Below are 17,287 nucleotides of genomic sequence, written 5' to 3' on the forward strand. Positions count from 1 at the left end.
CTTTAATGGCAAAATGGAACAACTAGACATTGCAGAATTTTTGAAAACTTCTTAAAAAGAAAATAGTAAGTAGTAACAGGAAGCGGTAAGGCTGACTATTGACTAACGGCAAACCGATAATCATCACAGGGGAAAAACGAAAGTAACGTAGACGAAGTGATGATGTCCTTTTGCTTGAATGCAACTCACCAAAGTGACAGAAAAAACTTTGTAACTGTAGTAAACCAACGCTAATCGTAATGTGACAGTACTGTATTTGGAACTTTTATTTTGTGATTAATATACAAAATAAATCCAAAAGCGCCCTGAATCAGAGCAACGACCCTAACCTATCGTTGATCAAACGTATACCCACACGCGGTCCCATACAATTTTGCTTTCAGCTACAGTATCGCTCACACTAAATCACCTATTGTAAAGATAAATTATTATCGGGATTTCGTTGACAGCTCTAACAAATACCAAAAATAAAGCTAATAGCGCAAAGACGTCATACAGTTCACTTTTTTAATTACTTACTGCCATCTAAGGCAACATGTCCGGTCGCGTGAGTTCCAACGCTCTGTTGGGTAATGATCGTCGTCTCAAATACAGAGCCTGTCAACCTTTACGGGATCTCGAGCCCAATGTTGTAATTAGTTGACAAGGCAAAACCACAAATGAGACACAAACACGTTTATTAGAGACCTATCAACACTTTACAATATCAACTATCATCACGTGCCTGACTCGCTAGACAACCAAATCCCACAGCTTATGGTATTATTTAGTGATAAACAGCCAGAAAGCAAGTCTAAAGAAGATCATGAAGTTGGACTCGTACGGCCAAAATGTCTAGAAAAACAACATTTTCAGGCGATTTTTTTCCAAAAAGTATTGCCATCGAGTTCTGGCGGAAAAATAATATGCGATCCTATGGAAAACTGTACCGCACCGTCATACTTGCGTACCTTTGTGCCCAATGCAAAACATTTTGTCGCCATTCTTATGAATTATTTCACTTTTTTACAACTAAACATTTCAGTTTAACGAAGTTTACTAACCTATTCCAATAGGGGTCTCTTCAAATGATAATCATTTTCGCAAAACACTTCGCGCTCATCCAATTTCGGTAATACGTAGGACGTCATATGAATAATTTTGCTTTAACCAGCGTTTCGAGCACTGATTTATGGCCGTGAACGTAAGACGTTGGCACATAAAAGTTGACTTCTACAATGGCTTCCCGACAGATTTGTTCAGTCTCTACACATATATTTTCGTACAACACTCCATAGTGGCGAGCCGACTGTTATCTCTATTCGATATTCGAAGAGGATCCGAAAGGAGTTCATCGGGAACACGAATCTAGTGCATAGTCAAGCATATAGATTATACGAACTAGAGGAATCGTACCATACTCAATAACTTCAGTACGGCTAATCCAAGCCGATAGAGTGGCGTACTTAGGAGGTAATGAAAAGCCATACCGTAAGCCATATAAATGAACAACGTCACACTAGCGGGGTTATAATGAAACTACGTGTGCGTATACCTACTTGGGTTGTGGTTAGTATTAAAATGCATAGAAAAAGCTCTATTTTTTCTTATAAATAAGACCTATAAAAAAATAAGACAGGTGCAAGTTTTTTTACCTTATAGATCGCTGGGCAACGTGGCTAGATTCACGGCATATCGGATTCTGAAAGGAGAAAAATACATCTTGTAATATCCACTGTTGTCGATCTACAGATTTTCGATAACTCATATATAATAGAAAGGCTCGGGCGGACATTGTTTCAATTGTTTTATCTAACCCTCTACGTTCATTAGGACATCACATCTGTGACATTTGGGAACAATTCTTTTTCAGGTCATTGGTGTTTAGGTACGTTAGGTTAATTCGTTTACCTTACTTTAACTATTAGGTATGGTTGTCGTCAATAAAGGATCCAGTCTGTTCTGTTAAAGGATCGGTTTCAGTTACGAAGAGATAATGCGACACTCTTGAATTATTCGAATTTAGCAAAGTCTGCGCGTTGAAACCGTGCTTTGGCGCTGTTGAGACAAGTCAGTATTTAAGTAACTTCCGAGATACGTACCAAAGAAGGACAGAATAGTCGCTCGCCTTGTACAGTTCTATCTCATAATTAATCGTACGTCTCAGTGTTATCGCCCCACACCTATAATCGTTTTAACACTGAGCGTGTATCGTCGCGACGCAAACGCCATGCAACGAATGTTGGTGGTAAATTCAATTCTCCATACTCTGCGACTTGTGCCAAGTGAGGCCTCTATACTTTTCCATATCGGCACAAGAGTTGAATCGCTATTTTGTAAGTAAGTGTCTCACTGCTACAAAATCTATCGTCAGGTCCGCTAAAAAAATAACAACAGTAACGCTAGTCAGTATCCTATGCAACTGCGTCAACTTCGATTTCGTCTCCACGGGACGACTGCGTCCGACTTATCAAACGACCGGTCAAGCAGAACGAACACCTACCTATCGTCACGATAGAACATGGAGAGAGGTTCCAATTGTCCCTAAAACTCAACGAGCCAATGCGGTGACGTCAGCCGACACCAAATAGTGCCATTACCATTCGACAGTTCTCTCGTTCTTCCTCACGCTCCAGACGGAAAAGAGGAAAAATATATCATCACAATAAGTGCGAAAGGTAGCTACAGTAAACAATGTGAAAGAGCCAACCAACCAACCAACGACGCTAATAACGCTACAAGCATGTTACGTAACAGATTTATTAAATTACACACTAAAAATTACCACCTTAATGGTAATAACAACGACGATAGCAACAGCATCAATGTAAATTAGCGCCATCATTCTACTGATCTTTGTTTTCATTTTTATCGTTGTTGTCGTTACTGTCGGCTGTTACACTAAAAAAAATGTAATCGGTTGTTCTAAAGTTGTTGGCAACGCTGCTGGATGTATTGGCAGCATCGGGCGTCGACATGGTGGCAAAGAGTAGGGCGGTTGACCGTATCGGCATCGCGGGCGGCGACTCCAACAAAAAATTGCTCAGGGAGAAGACGAAGGGACTTTAGGGTAAGCGTTAAACAATAATATATAATTTCTAATCGTAGTGAGAATATATATATATATGTAAAAGATATCGCTAAGCTGATGCTCTTCTGCCTCTTGTCACGCAGGGTCGTTAGGACTTGCCTGCTTAGATGTTGACATCGAAAGATAATACGGGTAGGTGGGTTGTAAAAAACCATGCAAGGGTAGAACGCGCGTGTTGTTAACGGCTGACAGATGATTGTCGAGGTGCCGCTAAACGCGAGCGAAAGCTGACTTGCCATTTTGGAAGAGGAAGTAGTTGCATTTGTATTTAAGAGATGTTTCCTGATCTATGTGAAGCTTATGTCGAGTAAATGAGTCGCGCACAGAGGTGTAGTGTCGAATTCGCCGATGATCGACGACGGCCAGCGTACTTTTAATGCTTAGCGCGTCTATTAGAACAAGATGGCTCTATAGAGACTTGAAAAGAAACAAACTCTTATGCGTAACATATATCTAGACCACAATCGTACACAATGAGTGGCTCATACTATTTACATTATGGAATTATGTTTCGCTAATAAGCAGAGTTATAATTGGCGGAATCGTTCTGTTATTTCAGTAACACTTAGTAATAAGACAACTATCGTTACTGTTTTTTTTTTGAACAAAATATCACAATAATAATAATAATATTGAATTATTGCTAATACTTGGAACATGAAAACGATTTATCTGCAAATAATACCGTCTAATTCTAAAAGCTTGAACTTGTTGTCAACCACATTTGTCTTATAAAAAAAAAAAAACGCAGTACCTAGACACTAATAATTAGCAAGGAGTACCAAATGTAACCAAATTTACTGAAGATTTTATACACTGCTTGAGATGAACCCGGTTATGCTCGACAAATGGAAGACCATACAGCCTGTGTACATCACGTAGGAACCGTAATAAAAATAATTCTTTTTAGCCGCATAATGCATGAGGGACTCAAACGGTAGAACCAGACATGATTAACTAAACGTAAGAGCGGATTGCTTTAGATATTTATACGTATATATATATATATATATATATATATATATCTGTTATGTCTAGTACTACGCTGCTCGGATAGAGCTCAATCTAAACAGATCCGCAGTTCTTACATGAACCGAGCTGGCTATTACTGACATTTGTTTTTCAGAACGCGAATGTGGCTAAACTAGCGGTTAAAGGAACAGGGTAAATAATATGCATATTGTAAAAAACATAATATTTTCGCCTAAAGAAAGGCATCGATTACAATCATTATTAATTTTGTGCTGTTGTTATACTCTTGTCATGGGATGAATCGCGTTTTGTCGTCCATTTTATCAATAGAGCAATAGAAAAAAAAACATTCTACAGATCAGTTATAATTCATCTCGGCATGTTCTGCCATTAGTATATAGCACGTTGGCAAACGTGCCATATACTAATATATATAAAAAGAAAACTTGGCAAAGTTTTCTTTTCAATTATCACATTCAAGATAACTCCCATGTGCCATCGAATTGGAGCACAGCAATTTTGGTAGGGCCTACTGCTTATTTTTTTGAACGATGCACCAAACGAATGTTGTACGTATATACATATATTGCCACGCTTACTCAAGACGATCCTCTGACTCGCGTCCGGCTGCAAGATTAGGTATGCAAGGGATCTCAGATCCGCTAAGGGGACACGCAGTTTTATTTACGGCCACAGGCCTAACACTCGTTTCTGCAGTGTGACAAAAAAATTATGTTTCCAATGACGTACGCAGTTAATAACTATCTTGCACGACATTTAATATAAACTAAAAAAATGTCGCTTGATTGGCAGCGTGTGCCGTACGCTAGAAAAGAGAGAGTAACCCCTAAATGGGTTCAAACTTCCAAGATTAAGTCGATAGTGTTGACCATAGACGAGACTGTTATGTAGGCAAGTCTTCGTTTATTCACCCCATTAAAATCCATCGGGCGGAAAAGCTAAGCCGCAGAATAGTCGTGTTATGGGCAAGGTGGTCACCGACATGAGTCATATGGTACTTTTGTAGTTTTCAAAAAGGACAACAAAAATGGGTAGTCTGAATTTCCGTGAAGATACATGCTCGATAGCGAGTGCCTATTAGTTGGCAACTGTAAAGATCGAAGAAATACTGTCAAGCTTTTTAGCATTTGACTTTATACCAACCGTCACCTAAATCAACATTGCTCACATCGTCTGCTGCACGGAACAGACTCAATGTTTATCTCAAACATCCACATCAACGGCAGAGATCACGCGCAACTCACCTAGCTTTAATGAGGTTGTTGTATAATACCACGCATATCAGTTTTCTGACCCCTTCGTCTTTACTCTGATGGATGGCTATGTTGAGGGATGATAACGAATAAATTGACACCACTTATCAGACAAACCGATTTCTTTTTTTTTTTTTTTCTTTTCGATATTGAACATCTCATTGCTTGGTGGTCCTTGCATTCGGAGCAGTAAACTTACGTTGAACCGATGCACACGTTTTCTGCAGGCTCATTTAGCTTAATAATAATAGTACTGATCATGTTATAAAAAAGTTTATTGCCCCTATTATTCTTCCTGTAGTAACCACCGGTATTTTTGCTGTTCTCATTTTAGACTCTAGCTCAATGTTGAGCGAATGAATTTCTTTTTCTATAGTACTGAACAGATTGTTGTGCTTATATCTCTATGCATCAGATTACTTCACAGTAGACAATACTACATGTATTTCGGCGTGTTACATTTTACCTTCCATAGAAAATATTAAAGGTATTGTTATTGCGGTTGACGCCGAAAGTGTTAGTCACTCGTAAATGCTGAATTATGCATAGCAGCTCCACGCCACTGCATCAAACGGACAGTCTGCCTAGGATGATTCCGTTGACATCTATCTTGCTAAAGTTAAAAAAAAAAATAGAAAGGGTGCGAGTATTCTTAGACCAGTGTTTGCCAACGTATTGCATCGTGACTCCGAGCTTCTTATCATCGTCATTATCACCAACATCGTTATCAGCACTTGTGCGGCTCAAACTGACCTTTCTGCTCCATTTTTGACGTCACTGTTGTTTACTGCCATTTCACCCATTTGTATAGGGGTACAAAGACGACCCCACTGGACTGGAATGAGTAGTTCATCCGGCCCGCCTTTTTGTTCATTTACCCCATTCTGACAGATACACACACAGAGACACACATATGTGGCTTTGTTAACCTCTAACCCCACCATTTCACCTAAAACTTCCCCATTTTTCATTGAACCACCCCACCCTCCACATGAACATATTTCGTTGAAGAGGTTCAGAAAAGAAAGTTTCCCTTGAGTCAAGTTGCCCGATGTAGCGTTTTTAGCAGAGTTGAACAACACGCATAGTCCGATCTATCGTGTTTGTGACACTGGTATTTGAATTCGATACGGTAACTACAATTTAGAGTAGAGATACATACAGGCTTCTACATGGAACACCAGCGGGTCAGAAGTGGCAACATATCAGTCTTGGCTGAGCAGTTGGTTGTCGTATCCGTCTGGATGCTTGTCTGTCTGGTTAGAGTCTTTATCAGCTGTCTGAACGAACCAACAGCGAAAGCATCATCAACGACAGCAACAACAGCAAGGGTTTTCTGATGCGCTGAGCGTGGCGTCATTCGCGGTTGTGTCCTATTGCGTTCGCGTGTCCGAGTAACATAGCAGCAGTTGGCTGGTTTTGGGTTCGCACGCCAACCAACTAAGGGATCTTCACTTGCCGGTCTTCTTCTCCTTCCAATTCCAGGTTCGCCTCCCATTAGCGTCAAGCTATTCATCGAATTTCTTCTTTCACAAGTTTTCTGCTTTCTGTTTTTGTGTGGAAAATATAACAGGGAGATGCAGAAGCAGACAAGAATATGCGTATTATAAGTCGGTAGCTTGGAACTAGGTACTAGGCACAACCGCGACTGACGAAGAAGCCGACAGCGATTATTTAAGTTCGCCTGTTAAGCGGTCGGTCAAGTCGATCCTCGAAATGTTGCCAGCACGAAAAATTGACTTGACAGAAACCGTACTGTTTACCTATTCAGGTAAACAATGTGGCACGAATAATGCAGCTTTAATAGACCTAAGAGACTTTCTCTCAGCGGAACGTGTTACCTTTGCGTTAAGAAGACGTGAAAACAATTCAAATGGCTCTGATCGAAATCGCAACACTTTAGAGAATGCAGCCTGCGCTATTGCACTGAGTGATGTCACAACCGGACATTGTTGTTATTACGCTGAGGTTTGATAGGGGTTCCACCTTTCCCTTTTTGTTAATCGGCGATTGGTTCCCAGCGCAGTATGCAGCGTATTCGATGGGCCTTGAAGTGTACGACGTAGACAGCATAACAGCGTTGTAATACTTTCTATTGGCGTAAAAGTCGTTCAGTATATTTTACTATGGACAGTTTATTCGTTTCTTTTTTAAATAATTTTTGAAGCCTTAAATGAGGAAAACTTATTTCAGATACTCAATGTATTTGTTATTGGAGCTCATTTTCGACCGTGCTTACCCTTGAGAATTCTAGCTGATAAACTGCGAGCTATACACGTATTTTCGTGTACCTGAACATGCCTAATCCTCTTTGAAGACAGTTTTTGTAATTGGTGTTCAGCGAGTGCAAATCACGCAATGATATGGCCTCTGCAGCCCTGTATAGGGGCATAGAACGTCAGGGAAGTCATGCGATCTCTTGGAAGAATCACGCTTTTCTCTAAGCACTTTTTTTTCTATATATCAAGAATTGTGGAGCTTTTTTTTTAGGAAACTCCCGTATGTGGGACTATACATTTAACATTTCCTTTACTGACCTAATCGAATTCGTAACTATATGTATATATATACATATATATCTTGCTATTCATCTCAAAATTAGGGTATCATTTGTTAAGTTAATCAACTACACTCTTTCGTTACTATGTTCATACATGCTGTGATTCAGCGACAAGTCAACGCCGTACGTTCCATATGTCATACCATTTTACCCCATCATCATTTCATATACTTCCGTTCTAAACAGCCGAGTACCATGAGGTATGCGATTTCCGAATCGTACTCACTGATTATACCATGACTGCGAGCACTATTTTGGCCGCTTAATTCTTCTAATCGAGGAATTTCGTTATTGCATCAAAGTAGAACCCAGACTGTTGTGGGCAGTCAATTCGGGGGTATGAAAGACTGCCTGTCGTTGAACACCAATCCCCATAATTGGCGAACAGACTGGTGGTTACCTCCGCTTGTTTTTGACCATGCCCCTAGTCGCCATTGCCTATTTGCAGGTTACCATGGCACGAACAGTGGACACATCAATATCAACCGCTACAATGACAGTTGCTTTCTATTGCTATCACTGCACCGAACCAACTCGGATTTTCTAGAAGCCTCCAGGACAACGAGCAAGTCCGACGGCGTCATGGCATAGGGCCGTCAAGCTACTAAATATGGACCTACAATCTCTGTGGCGTGGATGCATAAGAGCCGCTTGGCAGTAAGACGTATCGAGAGCAAGAGTAAATGTGTTTATGGAAACCAACAAGGGTAAACTAAAGCCTGGTTGGGCGGTCCGTTTCGCATAACTAAAGAGATAATGCGAAATTTGCACGTCCATGGGACTGGTATATATAGCGGGTAAAAATAGACAAATATTATTATGTAAAAACCGAGCAGAACTTCAACAGGTATTATCACTGTATAGTAATTAATGCTCACGGGTTGGGCAAAGTTTACACTTCCTTAAGCCTACCTAAGAACATCTCATACTCTTTACTTGACAGCAGCTGTCTACAAATTACCCTAACAATATGCTAACGAAATAGATTTACGCGTAGTGAGTGGTTTAGCTAAAGACAAGCTAAGATGACGCAAGCGAACTTTTATTCTGCGCAGACAGAAGATAATATGCGTCCTGATGAAAAATAGATAATAACAGGATAACACGCGGAAGTTGTAACTCAAGGTTTTATAGATATGATACGATATAAATATGATAATTACGATAATGATAATTTGCAAAAAATACAATTTAAACACTAATTATTAACATACCTACAATATAAATTAAAATTATGGTAATTAGTAAGATAACCACAACGCAATCATGATCTGACAAGAAAAAAATTAGTACTTTTCCCTACTCTCCGACCGGTCGCAACGACAGCAAAGAGGTCACCGTCCCCTTCGCGTTGTGATCTTCATTTTTTCATTTTCCCCTTGGAAGGAATATAAAGCCCAGAATTTTGACCTGTTTTACGTCCCACCGCCAGTAGTGTCACTCTCTCACCTTACACCCAGATGCACGCACACGGATATGATCACACGACGGCTCAATTATTAACTATCTGCTAATTGCCATACGTCTACATGTGACCGTTAGGAAAGCTCATGCCATACGTACGAGCCGCGAAACAGTTGTTTTCGTAACGCGTGTCCCGTCCGGTTATTTTAAAAGCCACCGACCAGCGAATAACAAAGAAGATCGAGAGTGACCTAAACGTTGACAGTGTGATCCCCATAAGTCTAACTGCTACCCCAGTTCTTTTAGCCGGCCAAGACTTTACAATTATCAAAGCCGACTGGCGCCGACTCACACAACGGGTGCTCCAGCGCCATACCAAGTGTACACCAACTTGGAGCGAGCAGTCAGTCATACATGTGCAAGTGTACCAACACCGAAATTAGCTATTTGCTTCTGACGATTCCAAAATAGGCAGAACAAAAGCTGTAAATCGACGACCGTCTTGTTCGGGTCCCTGATGTCGGAATGCCGCTAGCTCTAGGGATTACCACACAGCCAAAACCAACGGAGATATTGAGTACAGTGTATCAGTGTAATTAACTATGATACCCATTCGTTCCCCATGTTCTCGGCCCAAAAAAGACAAAGTGGTCAAAAACGTGCGCACTTCGTTATAAAGGATTTATGTCTCTGTTATTACTGTTGTTGTTGCTGGCGCTGATGTTATTGTTGTGCAACTGACAATCACAACCCTGCACGTGTGATCTATATTTCATCGATATGTTACGTTACCGTGAAGCGAATGCTCAGCGTCTCATGGAAATCTGCATGTTGCGTGACCATGACAATAATGATCGACAAATAGATGGATAGACCGCCTCGATGACCCTGGAAGATTACATTATCCTGTTTTTGTTTTTCTTACGATGACAAAAAAGAAACTAGCTTATGTGAACGGCGCACGCTTAGCTGGACAGTCCTCCGAACAACAATGTGTCATTAATAAACGCAACCATAACAAAGAACATACCGTGCCATTTTTTCTTTTTTAATAGCTGATAGCTATGACTATGCTGTAGTGGCACAGAAATGTACGTAGGTCGAGGAAAAATCTGTTATTTTTTTCCTCTAAAAAACACCGTTATTGTAAAGTAGACAAAACTTAAAAAAAAAACATCTGTTATTCGCTGTCATAGATTTGTAGCGAGATAAAGGTTTGGTTGACTTTAGCCAGAAGCAAGGAACTTCTCGGTGTCCACTGCGTGTTGAAATGTCAATTAAATGAGGCATGCTATTGCTATCGCAAGCTTCTTGCCTTATTGGCACAAAGAAGAGAAAATTACGAACATATATATACATACAAATAATTATTTTTTTTTCTATTATGTGTGCATGTGGTAGAGTACGGCACACGTATAACCACGTGTAGTATAGACTCGTGCGGAATCGCTGTTTAAACAGCTTGATTAGGATCTTGAAGGTGATAGGCGTTAGTGGTATTTACCCAACATTTTTACCGGGGATATTCGAGGTCATATTTAGTATGCAAAAGTAATGATAAACACAAATGAAAATGGAAAGGAACAAAAAACCTTTAATTTTAAATCCATGCAAGTATCATTTTTCGGATACCAACTGGAAATCAGTACTCACAATCCAAATAATTCCGAAGATGTTTTTCATGTATCTTATCACATACTGACTAATATCTTCTAAAACGGATATCAATTACGTTAGGACAACAGGTGTTAGCAACAGAAAGTCGGCACTCTGCTTTCCTCCGTTACAGTAGAGTTGTCAATGAGGGTGCCTGTAGGACTCTCAAGGGCCTTACATGCGCCTAGACCAACATGTGTATGTCAAATATGTGAAAGCAAATTAATTTCAGAGTTTGTCATGTTCGAAACTTTTGCTTTCCTATCATTAAGCTTATTATTAGATTTATCGCGGCTTTAACACACACACCTGTCATTAGAAGTATCTGCTCGAGTCCATGCGTGCGCCCAGATCGTTGCAGTACCTCTGTCGATGACACTAACATGAGGTTCTGCGTTCACAATATCATAGTAACTTAACTTGCTATCATGGTCCGTGCATGATTTACCATATACCCGCTTACCTGTATGTTAGGTGGATCGTCGATCCTTTGAGTTGATTCAGTTGCCTGTAAATTACACAAATTGAACCTGAATTATACCAACTGTGGTCCGCCATAAATGTGCGAACCGGCCTTGAATCATATTCAAATAATTCTAAAGGTCTATTTTTGAGCATGTACATGAACAGCTAGAACAGGTGCAAGTCTCGCATTCACTATAAGTGTGCATTATACGTCTTCCCTTATAAAGTTATCCCATTTACATTACATGTTTCGCCGTAATAAATTAACTAAAGGACTTTGACTGTTGGTACGGTTAAACGTTGGGTATCTATGGTGTCGACAATGAACGTTTAAAAAATTGTTTGCTTAGTCATCGGACCGGTAGTTATTTACCATTACATGACCAGCAGTTTGCTCAAAGGTTGACGAGGTCAGAGTGCGAATATACAATAAGCTCTCCGATATTTTGAATGCTCGTCTGGCGCCAACAGAGGCTATTTGTTAAATATTATTGTGACTGGACGCTCCACTCAGATAACGCGGCGTTGTCACGGTAGTATCGATTCCACCCAACACTTTGTCTCTGAAGATTATCATCCATTCGTATTAGCTTCGTTCTTTTTGACTAGTTTATTTTCAAGCCACTATTTCAAGCTGTAATAGTGACTATCAAAAAACTAGAGTATCAGAATAGGCAGCTAATGATCACAAACACAGGAGCAGTAAACAGGCGGTCACCATTACGGTAATAATCATCGTATTCAACATCACCATTCAACGTCAACATCGATAGCCTACATATGTATCGCAATAGGACAACGTCTATCCATCAACGGGCGCTACTGAAGAACATGGCGGCGCTAAGTTGCCTCGTTTTCTACTACTCGTTTCCACGTAGATGTTTTTCTACGTGTTTTCTAGATTTCTAGCCGTCTCGTGCCACTTCATTGTCATTTCAGCCGCCCCTTTGATTGGCTACGGATGCATTTCCAGAAGACTGAGACGTCGAACAGCGTCGCGTCGCGTCACAGTCGCCGCAAACAAAACAAGATATAGTTGGCGATATTGCAGAAAAATGCTGGTGTTGATAAATACGGACACGGGCTGATCGACGCTGATTGTGGTCCGAAACGGTTAGTCTTTCCAAGAGTGTCTGCCACGTAGCGCTACGATCTCTTTGTTTCTTTCGGGGGGCGCCTTTCTACGGCGAAGAGCTACGCAACCACACTTTACCGTTGTTTTGTGGTAATGCTCTTACCGGCGCATACCACCGCGTCAATCGTAATACACAGAACTTTTAGTAATGTTGATGATCGTAACTTTTAGTTTAGAGGAATACACAGGTTTAAGTTGCGCACGAGTTTGCCCGTTGCGGCGCCGTTTGCTGGATTCATCAGCAGTCCTTCGCTTCCGCTGCCATCCCTCCTAGCTACCACAACGACAACAGCAGCAGTAGACATTTTGGAATGCGCATGTTTCTGTGTATTCCGCCCTCGCACGTCCATTTGCTTGAAGAACTGAATAGAAGACAGTGCACAGCACAAGCGCTACCCTGAACGAGGCAAACAACGTCGACAACCCGGACTGATTTTGCTGTGAGCAGCATTTATTGATCATAATATTACATACACATATACGATATTATCGTAAACGATTGCTGCAGGCAGCACAGTATTGCGCATACCGTTTTGGTAGTAACTATTATTTGGCACGGATTTACGCCATTGCACACGAACAGATTGGGGCAACGATGTCGAGTATTGTATTCGGCGTCCCATCATATGCGCATAATAGCGCGATATATTCTTCCTTTGGACGAAGAAAAGTGCCAATACAATTTTTGTCTCTTACTCGATTTCGACGTAATCGAAATAGACCTGAATAGTCGAAAATGACGGAGCGGCCGAGGGGAGAATAATACCGAAATATTTGTGGTTGCCCGCCAAATTTGTTCACACCTTTTTCTGTCCGATTCTTGATGATCAATATGGGTCCATAAGCGAAATCGTTGGGGAGCCATGCAAGGGAATGCCGATAGTAGAGAACAGTGTAACTAGTTATTTGTATCATGTTCTACTGCAGAACGAAGTTGTGAATCTTTCCCTAAATGTTGCTATGATAATTACAGTTCTTCGGGTCACTACTAGCCATCGTGGAGTGCTGGCAATGACCAGGGGGTAATGGGACACTTCTCCTTTGTGGCTGCAATCGCTTTTGGGTCAGGAAAGACATCCAATATCTGGGCAGTCAGCGCTAACGGCGGCGGCGAGCAATGTCGAAATACTTTGTGGCAAAACAACAAAGATGGCAACAGAAGCGAGTTCTGCCACCACGTGTCACCAAACAATCAGTTTAGCAAATGGCGTCGTTAATGTGACTGTTTTTTTCACTATTTTTCCTATGAGTGTTTTTGCATTTGTAACATTCATCGATTGCGACGCGATTTTGTGATTTTTTGTTTTTTTTTTTACCGAAGACATGCCCTGCTATGAAAAGTAAAGATAAAGAAAATGAGCTTAGCTTCAGACAGAACAAGGATATAAATGTGGATTCCTTGTGAAAATACAAAATCTGAACGTTACTGTTATGTATTCTGTCAACAGGTGGACATTTTTCTAATTTCGATGGGGGTTTGGGGTACGAAAACGGAGAACAGACGCCCCTCACTTAGTGATTTTATTGAGAAAGATCATGCATCAGGAGTGTAGAGGAAGTCAGCGATAAAAATTATCGCCAATGCAGTGGTCAAATCACTGGGGAAGTGCAAAGGGCCCGTCAAATCGAAGTCATACTAATTACAATTTAAATATATTCGTCTCTCTTTGGATTCAAGTCGGCTCTCAGTTGAAGTCTTACTGACGCCGTGTCGCATCTCGAGCCAGGCTATCACCGGACGATCAATGATAGGCGCCCGTAGAGAAAAACAAATTCCCTTATTTGACAGACGCCGCCAGCTGTAATTAGTTGATTATAGATCAGGAAAGAATAAGTGAAGGTAGAGAGATTGACCTCAGAGACACAGCACAATCAGGGTTTATTCCATATGGTTTTTCCTAACTTGGCTTTCTAGTGATAAGGATGCCTCTTTGCTTTCCAAGGGGATCTTGGCAACCGTTTCTTTGTAATAAGCTTGAGACTGAGATCTGAATCGACAAGCGCTATTTTGTATATACATTGCTTCGTTCCTAAAAATGCATATACACAGGCGGTATGAATTATATTAAAATTAACACTATCTTTAGCGGGGTATCTAATAATTTATAGGCGAAGTCATATTTGAATTATTCTGGTTAGATCCTGATAATCCCCTTGGGTAATGTGGTGGGTGTTCCGATGAACCCAAACAATTTCAATGGCAATTTTATATATTCCAACGGGTCCCACTATATACTTTATTATAATTTTAAAATTTACCACGGCCATTGCTGTTTTTCTTAATAAAACTGATATTAAATAATCATCGTGCGGTTTTAGGACTTCCTGAATATAATGTTACCTGGATGATGGATGTATCAATGGTTGAAACCGCGAATTAGGCACAATAGAATAGCGTGTCGTCAGTCATACCATTAAAGCATTGCTCTTCCGTGAGCTGATTAATGGTTCCGGAGGTTCGTTACTGAATGGTGAAACAACCCTTTTTTTATGGACAAATTTCAAACGTTTTCACGAACATTTCGGTTCATATTGTATTGCTTTTCAATATGAAAAATTTCGGCTATATCTTGAACTATTGTTTGGGTCTCAAATATTGATAAGTTAAGGATTTGAGCCACTGGGCTTTTGCCATAAGCTAGCGATCCCGTCTAAAGCTAAAAGATGAAGACGAAACTTGCCTAGCATCAATAGGAACATTATAATTTGCCGTTATGAATATGAGTTGAAGTAATTTAATGTGAAATGTAAAGCGTATTCCAACGACATCTTTAATCGGCCTACTTATGAGACCTATTCTAAAAGATATTATAGCGTGACTCAAATAGTCTTTCACAAAATTTTATCCAACTATATGTTCGGTGTTAGCAGATTTGCCTGTATTGCGGTAAAAATGGACGCAGTCTGTCGTGTTTAATAAAATATAGAGGTGTCAACAGTTCCATATATTTAATGCATTTATAATTATAATTTCTATAGCAATCAATACTCTTTCGTTGTTTATCATACTTTCTCTATTCACCTCGTTCAAAGTGCACCTTGATTGTTTTTTTTACTGAAGTTCCATCGTCAACATCGACTGCTAGGATCGAATCTCGGACGAACTCTCATAGTTGATAATTTACTAATCTGGTAGAAAAGAACATCGTGTATGCATATATTAGCATTGCGGCAATAGGTACGCGATTACTGCCGCTATACCTGCGACACACCTTGGTAACCTAATTCGTCTAAAACGCTCCCCTGAGTCGCTCGCAGATCCGCAACCTAGATGTGGTCTTTTGCCTGTTATTCTCCTGCCTTCGCATTAGAAAGGACTATGACGATGCTCTCTGCAAGAATAATAATGCTCATATAGAGTTTGGAGTTCCTCTGTAGCGCCTCTTAACTCGAAACCCAGAGGGGCAACAAGTAGGTAAGTGCAACAAGTTTTCGGGAGCAACAGCGCTACCCCGAAACAACAACATTAACGTACGGGGTAGCTCAGTAATCTAATGATGACTTGTTGAGCGGACGGCAAGCATTCTCTCATTGGCTAGAATGAAAGTCTGAATCAGCATTGGCGCTGACGCTGACGCTGACGCTACAGCAGGGTCATTACGTAGCAAAGCGAAGCAGTGGCTACCGCAACCGTGGTAGCAGCAAAGACTGCGGCGGCAGAAGGTAACCAATGGTTCCTGACAGATAACGTGAATAGGACCACGGCAAACGAGAGAAAAAGGGAGCAAGCCGAATCGAGTAGGCGGGATAGAATCGAACCATTAGGGCAGATGTACCGTCGTTAGTGGCAACAGCGACTTAGAAGGCTTACTACACCAACAACAAGAGCGAAGCCAATACGTCACCAGCCAAAGATGTAACAAGAAGCTTACGTTTGATTCAGCGTGCCTATCTGCTCGTTCGGTTGCGACCTCACGGCGGGCGTTTTTGACATTTCGACATTGGATGATCCGACGTTCGATTTCATTTCTCTGACGGTCGAAAAGGGCGAACAGCGACCCGACAATCTCGGCGTAACGATCGTCCACGTCATTATTGACACTAGTCGCTGCCATTTTTTCGGGCATAACGCAGGCCGGTCGTGGAGAAGGTGGCGCCATTTTCGATCTCAGCAATTATAGTCGACAGCGCCATGGACTGCTACAAAAGCATTGGCCAATGAACACCATGACAACCAGCGAAGATTTCGCTGGCGTTGCATTTTTTCTGCTGATCGAAAGGCGGAAGTGAGCTGGCGTCAGTGGTAACGGCAGCGCACAAAAGTGAACAGGGAATGATATCGAACACTACTATACATATGTTGATGATAAATGTGTCATCTAAATGACTGTTTTGTCTTAGAATAATCGCAGCTTAAGGTGATTCCCTTAAAATCTCCTGCTTGCTCAACAATGACTGGTCATATCTCCTCAAATAGTCTGTCTGCAGCGCGGTCTTGAATCATCCACAAAAGCGATGGCAGAACGTTCTTTGATGTGAACGCCCCATAGACTGGCAATTAACGTGACACTTCTTAGAAAAACCGCCTATGCTGTTTGTCCGTCAATGGCCTAACACGCGTTAGGCACAACTCAGCTTTTACTCATCCGAGGCCGTCTTGTCCATATGAGGAACAGTGAAGAAGCAGAAACCGGGAACTACTATGTGTGTCACTTAGACAATTCATCGAACAGGTATACAAAATATATGTTATCAAAATTTTTTTTCATTGAATTCAAATGTTTGTATTATCCTACGTTCAAAGTTTATAT

At 40.9% G+C, this 17,287-nt stretch overlaps 1 protein-coding gene and 1 long non-coding RNA gene across 27 annotated transcripts in view; one reads left to right on the forward strand and one right to left on the reverse strand.

Moving 5' to 3' along the window:
* LOC111260931 (uncharacterized) overlaps positions 1-17,287 on the reverse strand; it is a 173,582-nt gene that overhangs the window by 94,427 nt on the left and 61,868 nt on the right. For 14 of the 23 annotated variants that reach the window (XR_002680646.2, XR_002680645.2, XM_022834072.2 and 11 more), the window contains 2 exons: positions 11,400-11,444; positions 1,635-1,681 (listed from right to left, as the gene is read on the reverse strand). The gene's annotated coding sequence lies outside the window, so the exon portion shown is untranslated. Of the gene's footprint in view, positions 1-1,634; positions 1,682-2,081; positions 2,446-2,482; positions 2,559-6,478; positions 8,596-11,399; positions 11,445-11,774; positions 12,619-12,639; positions 12,669-12,701; positions 12,754-13,065; positions 13,253-17,287 lie in introns of those variants that run through there. The other 9 variants (XM_022834060.2, XM_022834064.2, XM_022834061.2 and 6 more) reach the window with 9 other exon arrangements.
* LOC111260935 (uncharacterized) overlaps positions 2,932-17,287 on the forward strand; it is a 32,179-nt gene continuing 17,823 nt past the window's right edge. Inside the window, exon 1 of one of the 4 annotated variants that reach the window (XR_015311269.1) lies at positions 2,932-3,049. This is a non-coding gene — a long non-coding RNA (uncharacterized LOC111260935). Of the gene's footprint in view, positions 3,050-16,323; positions 17,210-17,287 lie in introns of those variants that run through there. The other 3 variants (XR_002680650.2, XR_002680648.2, XR_002680647.2) reach the window with 3 other exon arrangements.

This window comes from Varroa jacobsoni, unplaced genomic scaffold, assembly GCF_002532875.2.
Source record: "Varroa jacobsoni isolate VJ856 unplaced genomic scaffold, vjacob_1.0 scaffold_494, whole genome shotgun sequence".
NCBI lineage: Eukaryota > Metazoa > Arthropoda > Arachnida > Mesostigmata > Varroidae > Varroa > Varroa jacobsoni.